The following is a 17362-nucleotide window of genomic DNA, read 5'->3' on the forward strand; positions in this document are numbered from 1 at the left end:
CATGGATCTCATGTGGACCCTGCTTGGGTCTAAGGAGCCTGAGTAGCCACAGGGACCATGCAGCCCTCTGCAGCAGGAGCCCGCTGCTTGCCAGCAAGATGCTCTCTTTCATGCAGCAGAAGCAGCTTTATCTCACCAAGGAGCTGCAGGAGCCATCAGCCAGACTCTCCAGTTTTGGGCTTTCCCATGCTCGCAGATCCTAAATATCTAATGGTGCCTACTGTAGCAGTAAAAGAGACAGAAAGTACGCAGGAATATTCCCTTGCATTTCTCTTCTATTAGTAGTGAATCAAGACCTTAAGCTCTGGATGTGATTGTGCTGAAATCCTCAAAAGACTAAGCCCCTTCCAAAGCTTTTTGTGTGTTTTTGCAATTTTCTTTCCATGGTGCACAGGTAGCCAGAACACTAAACCTGTGCTGTTGTTGGGTTTAAACTGCTAAGGTTTTATTTTTCACTTAAAAAACCCAAAATGCTTTGTCACAGTACAAATAGCTTATTTTCCACATTGAAACAACTTTTAACATTATAATTTTTCACTATAGTCCTGCATGCATTAGAACACCGAAAATTAGAAATCTAAAGGAGATATTTTGGCTGGCCAGAAATATTTAACTGAACAAATCACTCAGAACTTTAGCAAGGGTTTTTTTGGGTTTTTTTTTTTTTTTGATTAAGAATAAAGACATTTTCAACTGGAAATTGCCTGGAAAAGAGAAATGAGACTTTTCAAGGATTTTTACAGGAACAACATATTAAGTGGTGTACAGCTGTTACAACTGCTATCTTAGAAGGCCCTGTACAACTCTGAGACTTGCTACAATATTCAGCTAATTAATTAATGGAACTCAGTTTCACAATTATCATCGAAATTCAGAGCTTAGCATGAATAGAAAGGGATCAGCTGTTTTACACAAAGAAGGAACACCTGGAGATTGGACAGCACAAAGGTTTCTAAGCACTTAATCTACAGGACATTAGCCCATTTGTAACCAACCAGAAAAGCAAAGAGGAAGCTTTCTTTGGAAGGAACAGTATATTCCTTAACTGTAAGGCTGAAAATGGCAATGGAAGCAAAGCCATGAACACAAGAACATGTTTACCCTTGATGCCACCATCAGATGTTTTCTGCCTTCTGTTCCCTTCCCTTCCTGCATGTGCCCACGCAGAGACACACCTATTGACACATCCCTGTCTGTGGAGACACAATTTAAAATTTCTCTGCTCTAGTGCACCCAAGCATTGATCAGAAACATGGAGTGCTCACAAGGAACTCTTTATTACATTTTTTTTTTTTTGGTACTAACACTAATAATATTTGGAAATCAGAAGCTCAGAATACTTGAATGGCCTTGAATGATTGGCTGGTACCTCCATTTGTGAAGAGAGAAGTGAAGCGTCTCATAATTACAGGTTGATAGAAGACCTGCTTAATTACTTTTCAAGTTCTGGAGAATTGCAAAATGACAATTAAGTAACTTTAAATATGCACTTATATACTTGCCAATTTTCAGAAAAAAAGTTTTGGGAAAAAAGGCAGACATAAAATAAAAGTACCTCTGTTATGAAGACAGGCTGAGACAGGGGGTTGTTCAGCCTGGAAAAGGCTCCAGGAAGACCTTCTAGTGGCCTTCCAGTACTTAAAGGGGCTACAGGAAAGATGGGGAAGAACTCTTTATCAGGTAGTGTAGGGATAGGATGAGGGTTAATAATTTTAAACTGAAAGAGCAGAGATTTAGATCAGATATAAGGAAGAAAATTTTCCCTGTGAGGGTGGTGGGACACTGGCAGAGGTTTCCCAGAGCAGCTGTGGCTGCCCCCTCCGTGGAAGGGTTCAAGGCCAGGTTGGACGGGGCTTTGGGCAACCTGGGCTAGCGGCAGGTGTCCCCTCCCTGGGACTTAATGATCTTTATGGTCCCTTCCAACTCAGACCAATCTATGATTCTATGAACTATATGGGTCAAATTTCCAAAACCTGGGGGGTTATTTCAAGACATGGCAGGGTCAGTTTGGTTGACTGCACACTGCCATCTCAAACCTTTCTAGCTACGCTTGGGGATTGTACCTGTCTCCTAGCTGCCACACCAAAAGGGCACAGGTCTTCTTCTGTAGGACCTGAGTGGTAGCTTCCAGCCCCACTTGGGTGTCTGGGGTTCCACCAGAAATCTATGACAGTGTGCCTTGACATGGCCCACTCAGCTGGGTGGGATTCAGCTCAATACCCTGTAGAAGGCTACAGCATACACCTGAGCTAGACATCCTATGTTTCCATGTGTCCCTGGAAAGAAAAGGGCACAATTAGGACACAAGTAATTTCCCTAGTGTAGATACCTGTTTCAATATGAAGTTAAGTCATGTGCTGAACTCCACTGACTATAAAAGAGTTCTACCTCAGGAGTGAATTGTGGACATTGTAGGTGTTTAGTGAGGTGAAACACACCCTGAACTCAGGATCATGTGGTCAGGTGATAGACAGGAGGTTTGTATTCACCTGTACCAACCCCTTTGGTCAAACAAAGACCTGGTTCTGGGGGGCTGCAGAGAGAATTGCTGAGAGGAGAAGAGGAGTTGCAGTGGGTTAGGAACACCCTTCATGAGAAGTATACTAAGTACAGGAACAGAGACTGAAATCCAGGGATTTCCACTGTAGCTCAAGCCAGGACAGGGGGACTCTCACAAGGGACACAAAATTCTGAAGTGAAGACTGAGCACTGTTCCCTTCATTTGCCTCCTTGTGAGATAGTTTTCCTCAGCTGGGGCAGGAGAACTGGTGAGAGGCAATAACAAAGGTCTAGGAGTTCTGCCTACTTTATCCTCAATAGCATTGTAATCTTACTAATTCATTAATGTAGACACCTTCCAAGCTAGGCCACCCATTAGCTGGTCTCTATACCACCAGCCATTGCTGACTCATCACCAGAAAGGCACCCAGGCGTGATCCTGAGACATCCAGAAACAGGGAACCTACCAGTTCCCCTGTGGACATGATAACCACCTTTGCTGGTAAGAGCCGCTAATGCTGCTGAAGCCAATTACTTGTGGCAATGGTGACAATCATAGACCGTGGTGCAGAAACTTGTGCAGAAGGAATATGGCTTTCCAGACATGGGCCTTGCAGGTGTTAACTTTGGCTCCACTGAAATCAAGTGAGACTTGAATCCTGTCTAGAACAGGAAGCGAGAAGGGGAAGAGGGTCAGTCCCCCGTAATTTTTAATCTGGTTTTGCTTTACGTCCTTAAAAATAATCATTCAAGGTTTCACCCACTCCCTACAAGAGATCATTTATTCTGTCTGCTGAAAAATTAGTTTGGAAGAAAATATGTTGGATCTCTCCTCGAAGTGCTTCTGCTGGGCATTCACTTTAATGAGGGTGATCTCACCAACTGAAGAGGTGGTGGTGGTGGAGAGGAGGGAAAGGTTTGCCCTGTTTAAGGAGCCATGTGGGGGAGGACGTGGACCTGACTCCCCTCCACCCCATGCTGCTTTCCTCTCAGCTCCTCACCACGCTCACCTCCTTTTACTTTCAGAGCAGCTAGCTGTTGCTGCTGCTGCTGCTGCTGATGTTATTGACACATATTTCAAACAAGCCCGTGCAAGGGACTTGAGACACATTACATTGCACACGATGCCCCGGGCCACAGATTTGCCTCCTTACACCGACAGCACGTTTTGCTTCATAAAGAATGTGCAGGCCTTCACCTCCAGCTATTTATCCAGTGTGCTCAGAAGAAATGAGAGAGGGAGAAAACCCTACATGCCCATGTTGGCTGTTAACCCTGTACTACATACCCCATAAGTGGCCAAACATTGACCTCTCTCCTCATGAGGTCTGGGCCATTGTCTGCTGATGAGCCTGGATGGATGCCTGCAGTCCATTCCTCATCTTTCTGTGCACCTGCATTTAGGAAAAGGGCTCCTTGCACCTCTTTGTCACTTCACCAACCATTCATACAACTCCTAGCACATGCTTCATCACAGAGCACAGCCAGAGCTCCCAGACTGGTATCATCCCACACTGGAAGAGGAAGACTATTTGCTGAATAAAAGTTGCTGATACACACCTCTTTCCAGGATCAGGATAATCTTACCTTGCTGTTAGCAACATTTTTTTCCTCCTTTCTCTAAATCTTTCCATCATTGTTATTACAATGATAATAACAATAATTATTACTATTATGCCTTGAACTTGACTTTAAGATTAGGGTTCCCATTGTGTTAAGAGGTTGATGGAGAAATGTCAAGCAGCTGATTCCTTACCGTAGAAAGATCATTGTCTGCATTCAGGCAGAACATGAAGGGGTGAACGAAACAGAGAAAAAGGGCCAGGAATGAGGTAGGATGAGAAGAAGCAGTAAGTAGAAAATGAAGAGCAGTGAGCAGAATAACAGGAGTCAGCACTGGTGTCTTGCCTAAGCAAACCCTGCTCCTTCTCTGTGTACATACATGTCAAATCTCGGCAGGGAGACGGGGAATGCTCTCTTAATTTACCAACTGTAGAAACGCGGTCTTTTTTGACACAGCAGTGGGAGAGCCCTTAGCAGCTGCACACAGGTCTGATCACTGCCGTTGCCTTTTAAATGATAAAGCCCTGCTCCAAGTACATCAAATGACCAGAAAAAAACCCAAACTTCTTCTGTGACAAAATTAGAGTGGAGAGATTTCCACCACAAAACCCCTACATTACTCTTACCTTGAGAAAAGATATGCAGTCATGTCCCTTTTGGGGGCTGGAAAGCTGCCAGGGATCTGGGGTAAGGAGTTGCTAACATCGTGCCATACTAATAATTCTTCATTTCACCCACCTTTTTTTCTGTCTCTTTAGATTAGATTTGAAGCGCTTCAGGGCAGGGACTGTCTCTCACTATATGCACATACAGTGCTTAGGACAAGGAGCCTTTCCACTTCCTTGGAACTGGCAACTGCTAATGTATTGCAATTAATAAATAATTGAAAAGATTTTGAAAGGTGAGACGTGAAATGACAATGGACTGACGGAGAGGGGCTGGCAGGGTTCAAAAATTTTTTGAAAGCTTGTTGTTTTGGTAAACAGTAAAAATATGCACACATTTCCTGGCTGTATAAAGGATAAAGAAATTAATTCCTCTACCTGGACTGTGGCAGGAGCGCTGAACTACAGCCTAGGTCAGGGAGGGTAAAAGAAAAGTCTGTTCAGGTGGAGTGACATAAGAAGTTCAGGTCAAGTGAACGTAATTCCCGAAGTGAACACCTTTGCTCTTACAAAAAAATGAAAATGTGGGTGAAATCCCATGGGATAGGTTAAAAATCATCCATCAGCTCATAGCACTGCCCATGAATCTCAGACTCACTCCCTTTCTACATGTGCTAGTACTAAGAACATGAGAATTACCAATAAATAATTGTTTAATGTTATTGTTAGAGAATATACAGAGATATTCACACGCACTCACAAACATACATTTATAGTCCCTAACACTATATTAACCATATGTAGATAAACAAAGAGATAAAGAATGAAGGGAATCCAGGATACTTCTGGATAACTGCTGTTAACATTTGTAATATATCTCTAAGTGATGATGGAAAACAAGAGAATGCCAAATAGGTTAGGAATCTACTGTGTTATTAAAGAGCAAATGGATAACTGTAAATCTGTTATCTGGCCCAAAAGGGAAATGGATGATACAAGACTGAACCCAATGAGAATGAAAGAGTTGTAATATAATTAGTGGTAGTAACCACACTTATATGGAAAATTAATTTTGTGCAATTTTTAAATAAGATTGTTAAACATAGGTGATAAAAGTAATTCTGTTGATATAGCATTCTTGTCAGAATATAAAGAAAAAAAGTGAATAAAGAATTCAAAGCGGTAATATATAGGATGAATAAAGTACACAATAAATAGATGTACAGCTGACAGCTCGCCAGTATCGTTCTGCTAGGCAATCATTATCTGATGGGGCTGTTTCTAAATGAAACTCTGAGATCATCTCAGTGCTATTTAACTTTCTTACCAGCAGTCCAAAAATGTCTCTATTGAAATCTCTCATTATTGAAAAAGTCTGTGGGATATTGAAGCACCAGGGGAGTGAGAGTGAAGGATACGGACAGGGCAGCAACACAGTGAAGGCTGAGGATGTGTCCACCTAAAGGCACCTTGATGCCCCAGATGCCAAGTCAGCCTTGCAGGAGTGACATAAGCTGTGTCGAGACTCCAAGAGGATGGGGGACTGACCCCCGTGATGTGAATGCTGAACACAACAGGGCTGGCTAAAAGAGTGAAGACAGAGGAGGAGAGTGTAACACACAACACGAGTGCTCTACTACCGAAATACCATATTCAGCTGTACTGAAAAGCTGGAGAAGGCCTGGCAGCAAGACATCTAAGTTGAAGAGGAATGACTGATTCATACCATCTGCAGTCCATAGCTGCTACATCATTCCTGCCTTTATAGCCAACAAAGAAAGCGGACACAGGATTGAAGCCAGTCACACACAGGAGATGTTTCAAATATTACCAAAGCTTCTTTCTGGTGACTCAGAGAGAGCTAGAGTTTTGACCTGAGTTATTCATTACTTTCTTGATCTTGGATGACATGATATGCACTGATAAGTTCCTCTAAGGTCTAAGAATAGTGGTCTGTATAAGAACTACCGGAATTTTTTGAACAGCTTTCTAAACACTCTATCTCAAACGCAAGTTATTAGACCTGACAAAAGAGTGACCAAGTGTAGCTCTCAGACATAATGGTCATAATGGCCCTGAAGAGACAGAATCATACCAAGATTTCCTTGAAGGCTTCCCACCCAAGTAGTGATTCAACCTCCTTATTGTTTTAGGTAAGGAATCTGACACGATCAGGCCCAAGACGATCCATGGCTTTGGGCTATAAAGTCCCCTATCACCAAGTGCTATAAAATTCTCTGATCAGAGGAGCGTTTACCACAAGCCCTCAAAGGGCTGAGTACCAAGATCTGACTTAGACAATGGGATGTAATATATCTGCAACCATATAAATAGCTAGTTGGATGAGAGTTGGATAAGATCATGGCTTTACAATGCTGCCCCTCCTGCTTTTAACCCATCCCAGTATTGGATGAAACCAGGATGTGGCAAGCCTCAAAGGGATTTATGCCTTGAAATTACCAGCCTTCTTCAGCCTTACAGGAATAAGGATGTTGATTCTCACCAGCAAATTGCTCCCACTCAGCAGTGACTTTTCTTGTTGATCCTTTTAGCACCACCTTTTTGTTTAGAGCCTCTAATCACTTATCAGCAAAGGTCTTAAACTAACATCTCGCTTGTGGCCCTTCCATTCCATTGTCCTGCAGCATCCTGCTCAAGAAAAGGTTTTGCACTTCAGACTCTCCCTGTAAGTGATACTCTACTCACTTTGGGTCACCACTGTGAAAGACACTCTGTGCCAGCAGAAGAAAAGGAATCACCTTGCTGCAATTTCTATGCTGCTTGCTGTGACAGGACAGAAATGTCTCTTCGGTACCCAGAATTTGGTTGGCGCCAGAGCTCTGGGAACAGACTGAAAGGCGTGGGTTGTTTTTGGATGAATCATATTTTTAATCATCAAACACTGCCAATCAGAACTGCAGCAGATTTTCACACCCCCCCCCCCCCCCCCCCTTTCTTTCTTTTTTTTTTTTTTTTTTCCGGTTTTGTTTTACCTTAAGAATGATAAATTCAGACTCACAACTCTGGATTATGCACAGATAGGAACTTCACAAGCACTGACTAACAAAACCACAGAGCCCTCTTGTTTGAGATGGAAAACCTTCAAAACAAAAGATTAGGTTATTTATGAACCTGTCCTTAATGGAGCTGACATTAGATTTGAGGTAATAAACCTTCCAGTGTGCACATGGATCAATTATATCAGTGACTAACTTTAATTAGGAGAAGATGGCATAGTTATTAAGGCATGGGTAGAGGACTGTGGGTTCAATACCTCATTGCACAAAAGATCCCCTGTGGACTTGAGGCAAATCAGGCATTTTGGTTTGCCTCAATTTCCCATCTGTGAAGTGGGAATAATATTACCATACACATTCATGAAAATAGGCATGTATTTAAGGAATTAAAGACAAAGACCATTAACATGATGGATTATTAATAAATGAGCCATGTTGCAGTGGTAAACTGAGTCTTATGCCAACCACAGGAACACAGGAACAGACGGTAGATGATGGATCACTGAATGTATTTTCTTCTAGAACGGCTGCAAAGATGCACATCCCGTCTCTGCCTATAACCAGCTGTCTAACAGTATGGTAGAGTATGCAAACCTGACTTGCAAGTCACTGTAGCACCTGTGAACACTGTTTGGGTGGGAGAGGCTTCATTTCTATTTCCGTGTAGGAATCCCCCTTAACTCACCCACAAAAGTTTTCTCCTTGTAGTCTTCAGAGCAACACTAACACAGTTGTTTTCTATGGTTCCTGTAAAGCCTTGTCTGATCACTAGTGGATTTTTGTTTTCAAACTGTCAACCCACTTTACTAAATAGGGGAGATGGTGGGAAGCTGGAAATTTTCTTCCCTCACTCCTAGGTCAATTACATTTGTTCCCAATTTACCCAATGCCCAACTGAGCTATTGATCAACGAGACGCAAGCATGTGAGGACAAGATGTCCTAGGTGTTTAAACATGAGGCTGTGTTTGGCTGAACCAAACTTTTCATAAGGATTAGATTTAATGCAATAAAAATGAGTAATCCCATGCATGACCCAAGTTTTCCTGTGTTAGATGCTGTAACATTGGACCCTACCCTCAAGAAACTGCCACTGTGTTTTAAATTAAGGCTTTCAGAATTTAAAAGCATGAACATTTTCAAATGTTTAACATGCCCTCTCCACCCCCCCGCCCCCCACCAAATCACAAAAACCCCTTTTAGGTAAAACTTCCAATAAATCTATGCTCAGCTTTACTTTACCAACCACAAACATCCATTTATGGATTTAATTAAAAATTTGATTACTGAGGGTGCCAGTTCTTCATATCAGTTACTAAGTCAGCCAAGATCTATGGGGATATTTTAGAAATTATAGACAAAAGTGGGCACATCATGCACTTACATTAGATGGAAGACTTGATCCATAGCCTGATCCATGGAGTCCAAAGACTACTACTGAGTAGAGATCTCCAATAAAGAGACCTCTAGGAAACCTTTGTCTCTGCTGCTGGTTCAAGCTGGCTTAAAGGAGAGCCCAAACAGAAACATGATTCTGAAGCCTGAATTAGGAAATTAGAGTACCAAGGTGGAATGTTTGTGTCTTTGCACAATGGATATTTTAACGGACATATTTTCACCTATTCCTTCTATTACAACATCTTCTTGAATGATGGCCAACAGGCCAAATTCAGCCTGCAAAAGCACAAGTAGATAGGAAGCTCAGATGAACCAAGAGAAGAAGCAGCTCACAGTTGTCTAAGATCTGGTACTCACAGAGCTGAAGGCAAAAGTCCTGACCAGCCACTGACCTTCAAGACAATCACACAAATACAACACAGATGAGTCCTCAGCTCTTATAGTCACTTTAACTCTCCTCAAGCACTGTTGCCTGTGGCCTGCATACTTTTAGTGTCTTCTCATATCAGGTCCCCTTCAAAACCACTTGAGACCTACTGTTTCTATTTGATTTAAAGGTTACAAGAGAAGAAAGCATTGGGGCAGCCAAGTCAAGCACTGTAGTTTTTGAGAATGTCAATCTTTAGGTTGCTTTTTCATCTATTTCTTCTCTTTTTCACAGAGAGAGGTAAGGAATCATGTGACCAAGCTGTCCCTTGGGATTCAGGTGGCTACAACTGCCATATACACTGTCCCAGGAGAAGCAAGTCCAGAACAGACTGTCCTCATCTGAACCGGGAGCTCATGAAAGCCATTTTGCATGTTCCATTCTGAGTGAAAGCCATAATTCCTGGCAAGAGTTGGCTTCAGAACTTTATCAGGGCCTTGGATAAAATAAAACAGGATCTATCTTGGTCATATTTTACACCCTGAATCCCATGTACAGCTTCTCCCAGCTAACTGCTCTTTGGGTACCCATACAGTGTAGACAAGATCAACTTAGCACACAATCAAGATTCAGGGATTTGATCAAAGTGAGGAGATAAGAATCACAAAGGCCAATTTTATGGCTCTGTTGCTGATAAGGTGACAGAGCAGGGACTAATCTAGATACTAGCATAATTGATAATAACCTTGGAGCTTTTCAGAGTTGTTTAATGACCCAGGAATCTGGGGAATGTTGTTGCATGGCGGAATTCCTGCCATGTACCTAACTCAATCTCTACCTCGGGCTGTGAGAGGAGGCATCAGGTCAGTTAGATTGGATTGATAGGCCAATACTGAGCAAAAGGATTACTTCAGACCCAAATGTTGGGTGTCTCAGATCTTGGCTTCTGGTGCCCCCCAGATCCTGGAATACATCACAAAGGTGAAGGGGAAAAAAAAAAAAATCTTGGATAATTCAGCAGCTGGGAGATAATCCAAATTCATTAGGCAAATTTGCTTCTACGAGCTAGGAACCTGCATGTCACGCCTTAGCCTGGAATCAATCATATTTCAGTAGCTATGGTAAAATATGCAAACAGTGACTTCCAGCTGAGACAAGTTCAGCACAGCTTGGCCAATGAGGTGGAGGCTCCATTTTTGACTCACCTAATAGAATTACAGCCTAAAGACCGTGAGGGTCTCTGTGCAATGTGCACATGAGCCACGAAGTCCAGCCAATGCTGGGAGAAGGGGTGGGGAGGATCCGCTCATGTATTTGGCCGCCAGCTGGATGGGAAGTATGAGATTCTGCTCCTGAGCTTGTCTCAGCTGGAAGGAACTCACCGCAGACATAATTCATCCAGACTGTCCTCTGCAGCTTTCTGTATAAATCTCATCCCAAGGCATTTTGGAGCAGTATATAATATAACATGACAACACTGCTGAAATCCAGTGATCTGTATCAGCTCTGAAGGAAGACAGATCTTTAGGTGGTGTCAAACAACAGCACTCCTGGACCTCCAGAAAACTAGGACTCAGGTCCTTTAAGGCATTTAGCAGCCAATCTCTAAAGATACTTACCCCTCTTTGACTGTTATGACAAAACCCTTCTTCCTACCAGCTGCATACCTATGTATTTACACAGTGACCTAAGCACTGATGGCAACTCCACAGCTAACAACATACCGGAACTTCGACAATGAGTTTGTAAATTACATATTCCCTTCCTCTATCTGTACCTTGTTAAGTCAATCAACAAACTCTGACTCTCTGCACCATCTATGTGCATTCCTTTGGCCATTTTACATGTCCTGTGAGGAGCCTCTTTTTTAACACCAACTCGTTGACTGCATGAGCATGCTGGTTGCCCAACTTTTCAATAGGGTGCTAAAGAGAGAAGTAGAACAGTGCTTAAATACTGTTGGTCCTGAGAGTCTTTTTACATTTGCCCTTTCACACGCTGTAAGACTGGAAAGTTGAAAAAATTACCATCTCTCACTGAGGGTGTGTCTAAAGGAGGGGAATATCTCTGTTCGACTCTAGCAAGCAGCAGGAGACCACTCCTTCATCTTCACTTAGGAAAATCTAAAGTAGAGCCTGGACCTTGGCTTCGGGTCTCTGACATATTATCTGTTCTCATACACTCCACAGCTTCTCAAATGCGCATTTGCAGCTCAGGTAGGACCCATCCTACCTAACAAAAGCCGTCTAAAATGTAGATATCTAGTCTCACCTACTCATTGAGTTTCCTACTAGATTTGACGTAAGGAAAGGCACTTTCGAGGGGGGCAATTCAACCTACCACATCTGAGTTATGATAATGTAAATGAGAAAAATCTCATTTGTGGAATCATAGAATCGTAGAATGATTTGGCTTGGAAGGAACTTTTAAAGGTTATCTAGTCCAACCCTTCTGCAATAAGCAGAGACATCTTCCACTAGACCAGGTTGCTCAAAGCCTCGTCCAACCTGATCTTGAATGTTTCCAGGGATGGAGCATTTATCATCTTTCTTGACAACCTGTGCCAGTGCCTCACCACCCTCATCATAAAAAATGTCTTTCTTATATCAAGTCAGATTCTATCCTCTTTTAGATAGAACCTGAATGGTTCTAGGGTAAAACCTAGGGTAAAACCATTAGCCCTTGCCTTATCACAACAGGCCCTGCTAGAAAGTTTGTCCCCCTTTGCTTGTTTGGCCTTTCTTACAAGCCCCTTTTAAGTACTGAAAGGCTTCAGTTGTGTCCCCCCTGAGCCTTCTCTTCTCCAGACTGAACAATCCCAACTCTCTCAGCCCATCCTCGTAGGAGAGGTGTTCCATCCCTCTGACCACTTTCATGGCCCTGCTCTGTACCCGCTCCAACAGGTTCATGTCTTTCCTGTGCTGAGGACCCCAGAGCTGGATGCAGTATTCCAGGTGGGGTCTCATGCGAGCAGAGTAGAGGGGGAGAATCCCCTCCCACGCCCTGCTGGCCACACTTGTCTTGATGCAGCCCAGGATACGTTTGACTTTCTGGGCTGTGAGCACACATTGCTGGCTCATGTCCAGCTTTTCATCCACCAACACTCCCAAGTCCTTCTCCACAGGGCTGCTCTCAATCCAGTCATCCCCTGGCCTGTGTTGATATTGGGAGTTACCCTGACGCAGGTGCAGGACCTTGCACTTGGCCTTGTTGAACCTTATGATGTTCACATAGGCCCACTTCTCGAGCTTGTCCAGGTCCCTCTGGATGGCATCCCATCCCTCAGGTGCATCAACTACAAATTTGCAAACTTGCTGAGGCTGCACTCAGTCCCACTGTCTATGTAATTTATGAAGATACTAAACAGTACAGGTCCAAGTATGGACCCCTGAGGGACACCACTTGTCACCAAACTCCATCTGGACATTAAGCCATTGACCACTACCCCGGGATGTGACTTCACCCACCAAACAGTCCACCCATCAAATTCCATCTCTCCAATTTAGAGAGAAGGATATAGTGGGGCAGCAAGCACAGTTACTTATTGGGCTGGAAGGTATGTTTAATGATTAACACTGTGAAGGCACACAAACATGATCATAGCAAAATTTTTAAGTTAATATGAAATTATAATTTTACACACTTTGTTACACCTAGTACACAAAGTCACGAGTTGGCAATGTCACCGTTTTATATCTATATATGTGAATGTCCAAGTTGAGTACACAGATGAATGCATAGAGATTCCAAAGTCATGGCCTGTATTCCAGCTTTTCAGTAGCCTCTTATACATCTTTGGATACATGCAACAACTTCACCAAAGTCTGGGGAGCTGTGGTGATTCACATGAGCTGAAGATAAGCCCTCTCTGAATTCCATTAAAAAATTACTGATTTACTTTGGTTCTACCCAACCATAAAAAAGAAACCTCCACCACACGTTCCCCATGGTCTGAATAAGTGAAATGATGACACTTCCATCATTTTAAAAACACTCCTCTATACTCTCACATTCTAGGGTATCAAACAAGTTGCTTTCCCTATCTAACTGGTATCCCTTTTCTTTTCTTTCTTTCTTTCTTTCCTTTCTTTCTTTCTTTCTTTCTTTCTTTCTTTCTTTCTTTCTTTCTTTCTTTCTTTCTTTCTTTCTTTCTTTCTTTCCTTCTTTCCTTCTTTCCTTCTTTCCTTCTTTCTGTCTTTCTTTCTGTCTTTCTCTCCTAGTTATGCCCACGGGTACCCTGTGAGATAATTCGTCCTTGCTTTCCTTTACTATGTACACCTGACAAATGTCTAAGAGCTATTATCATATCACTATTTGGACTGGATTAGTACTTGCTAATCTTTGTTCATCAGCACTAGTCCTTCCAGCCCTCTGGCTCTTTGAATACCCTCCAGTTTGTCAATAGCTTCCTGGCATGAGCATGGGATGAAATACAATAGTCCAGGTGCACTTGCTCTGGAGCCATATCATCATATCTACTCAATTCAAGGGCTCAGTGCATTGGATCATGTGGATTCTTCTTTCCTGTCACCTTGCATTTCACACTTAGGCTGAAGGATGCATGTCTGTGCATAGCTGATCTGTTCATGTCTATCTGTGTGAAGTTGTGCAGGTTGACATGGCAACGCTTCTCATAAATGCGGAGGTAGGGGCTCTATCTCCCTCTGTTTACTCACCAAGGTGACGAGAAGCAAGGTATTGGCACACAGTGAATCAGACCAAGTAATTGGCAAGTTCCTGCCTGCCAGCAGAGCTGCTGCAACTGTCCATGTGAGTGCTCTTAGCCTACATCAACTGGGAGACATGAAGGCTTAAGTCTCTTCCTTTCTCTTTGACATTAGATCAAGTTGAGGTCATGTACAGGTGCTGCAGTGCTGCTGATGGCTGGTAATGTGTCGAGCCACAGCAAGAATATTGCAATTAGTCATCTGAAGATGATGATTTTTTTTTTTTTTAAATTACAAAGGAAGTTAAATGCTAAAATAACCCACCTGTCTTTAGTGCAGCTGCTGTGGTAGTAAATTCAAGATTATCCTATGCAACACCACATCTTATCCTTCTAGGTAAGACTAACATCTTAATTTTCTTCCTCAACAGTAACCAATTACAGATCTAAATCAGTAATACTGGATTACTCTTGAAAGTGAAAAGTATTTCTAGTCAATTTGAAACTGGTGACTGGTGCTAGATTACTAGTTTCTGGAAGTTGTGGTCTTCCTTCATCATCACACATCTACTGGCAAAATGAATTTCTACTTCCCTGAACATAGGCTAAACCTGATTCAAATTAAGCAAACCAAAACACAGGAAGGTGATTAATTATTTTCTCTTATATTTCAACTTACTGACTCCATGATCACTGACTCCCAATATGACTTGTTACAGTCAAGAGCTCCATAGCCCGGCTAGCAGACATCTCAACTAACATTCCCATTACCAGGATAAATGTTCATTTCTGTACATAATGTAGATAACATTATTTAACATACCACTTTTAGGCATGAAACAGACATTCTGTAGCAAGTCTGCTAACAGCTGCTTTTTTTGGGAGAAATTTTATGTGACTGCTTGAAATTATCTTGGTATTTTTTTTCCTTATAACACTAATTTTATTGCTTAAGCATAGGTATGTAGAGTACCATTTGAGGTGCCTGGCTTCAGCCTGCCTTTCTAAAGCATATGGTTACCTCAGATGACATAAAGCATCCCAAATGGCACTAAACACATAACTATATTCAACCTTATATTTCCACTTAATGTAACGGGACTCAGAAAACTAGCTAGGCATTGATGTCCATATTGTAGAAACTCATATGAAAATACCTGAATCTGAAGCTCAGGAACAATTCAATTGCCTAAATATTTCCACATGAAAGACCCTATACAAGATACCTACACAGGGCTTGCAGACATGATATGGGACCTATGGGAGACCTGTACCCTTCTGGAGCAACACATGGACTCCAGAGAAATCTCAAATGCCTTCAGAAACCTCTGTTTAGCCAAATGTATCAAACTCTCAGTGAGGATTATTACTGTTCAGTTTGAAAATCCACTGTGTGCAGCATAGGACTAAAGTCCTCCTTCTTTTCTTTGCTTAAGATTGTTCCAAAAAAAAAAAAAAGAATCTCAAAAGTGAGATGACAGAAAGGGTTATCTGTGTTAGGGAAAGGAAACTTGCTGCATTGTACGTGCTATTGAAAGACACTGATATATATATATATATATATATATATATATATTTTTTTTTTTTTTTTTTAATTGCTTGGTTGGGTCATTATTTCTACAACTCTCAGCCTCTCCATTCATCTCTTGTGGGCTCAGGTACCCAGCTACCTTGGAATTTGACTGATTCTATTATTCTGGGCTGCATGAAGGCAGGAATTGCATGCTGCAGAGTGTCTTCAGTTCTCTGAGTTATCATATGCACCTATAGAACATGTATAGATATCACTAATGATTTACCTACATCATTGCATAACAACCTGGATTGTAAATATATTAAGTGCTACCTGTTCCTCACAAACCCTGAAATACAAATAGGCTTCAGTATGTGCATTTGAATAGTCTACAGCAGAGTGACTCAAAGGTAATTTGTTCTTCTTTGAAAGGGGGCAAGTCACTCCACTTTTAGAGCATAGTTTCTGAGATATGCTTGTGGGATTGGCAGATATGACACAGAATTTGGAGACACCTGAGCCCTTTTGGAGGGGCAGGTGGAATCCTCTCGGGTGCACTAGACCCTTATGGCCTGTAGCAAAACTGATCCCTTGGTGTGCACTGGGAGGTGGGATTCATTTTTCCAGCTGGTGATATCTGCAAGGTAGTGGTCTACATCTGAGCAAGTCATCCAAATTTCCTTTTCAGCAATTAAGAGAAATATGCCATTTTAGGGCACAGTCCAATGTGTTTTCATGTAATTTTTTTTTTTTTCTAAATCTTGAGGGTGAGAAAAATATCTCACTATAATCATCCATTTCTCCTCTTTATCAATTATAAAAGGGGCAGAAATATGTCTCTGTTGCAGATGTCTGAACATGGGTGTCCTAGACTGTCCTGAAGGAATCAGTACGCAGACACCACTGAACAATGAATTCAAATCTCCACTTAGGGCTCAATCTCATGGTCAAGCAAGTGAAGCTCAAATTACTATGTGCTAGTTGACCCACAGCAATCCTACATATGTGGATTCCTAGCCTACAGCAAATGCTAGCGAATGTGATTTAAATTAACCCTTTTTTATTGTGGGTAAGCAAAGTCTAATTACCTCACTCGCTGCAGGCTAGCAGTGAGCACACAGACGGTTAGCAAGGGTCAACTGATGTGTGGTAACTTGTTGCACCGCAGAAACTCGATCATGAGTTTAATTTGCTATAACTTCCACACATAGGCAAACCCTTAGACCTGGATTCTAATATCTCTTAAAGCCTCAGGCAGTACAAAATTGACTAAAAGTTGTATTAAGGAGAGGGAGCAGTCATACCAATACTCCTCACTGCTGGGAGGTGCTATGACATGATGGGTGCTAGTCTGTATTCCTCCAAAAACTTCCATTTTGCACAAATGATGTATCTAACAGTGGTAACAATAAAAAAAAGACCCTTAAACTCCTGAATCTTTTTCTGGCTTAAAACATTAAGAGCTACTTGTAACAAATAGCAACAAATCTGTTTCAATGGAGTCAGCCAGCATCCCTTGTAACAGAACCATGCTTAATAGAAAACAATAAAATGCATTTATTTCTTAGAAATAAATTAAGTTACAAATAAGTTAAAAATACTCTTGCTTCTGAGCCAGGAGACAACGAATAGAGGTCACCAAAGGTCCTTAGTCATAGATACTGTGACAGTCCAGCTAGCTCTGAGAAACACTCTTTGCTGTTGCTGTTAGAAGAGACACTGACCTTCCACACACC

The sequence above is a fragment of the Athene cunicularia genome (genome assembly GCF_003259725.1).
Source record: "Athene cunicularia isolate RWA chromosome 2 unlocalized genomic scaffold, athCun1 chr2_part1, whole genome shotgun sequence".
Taxonomy (NCBI): Eukaryota; Metazoa; Chordata; class Aves; order Strigiformes; family Strigidae; genus Athene; species Athene cunicularia.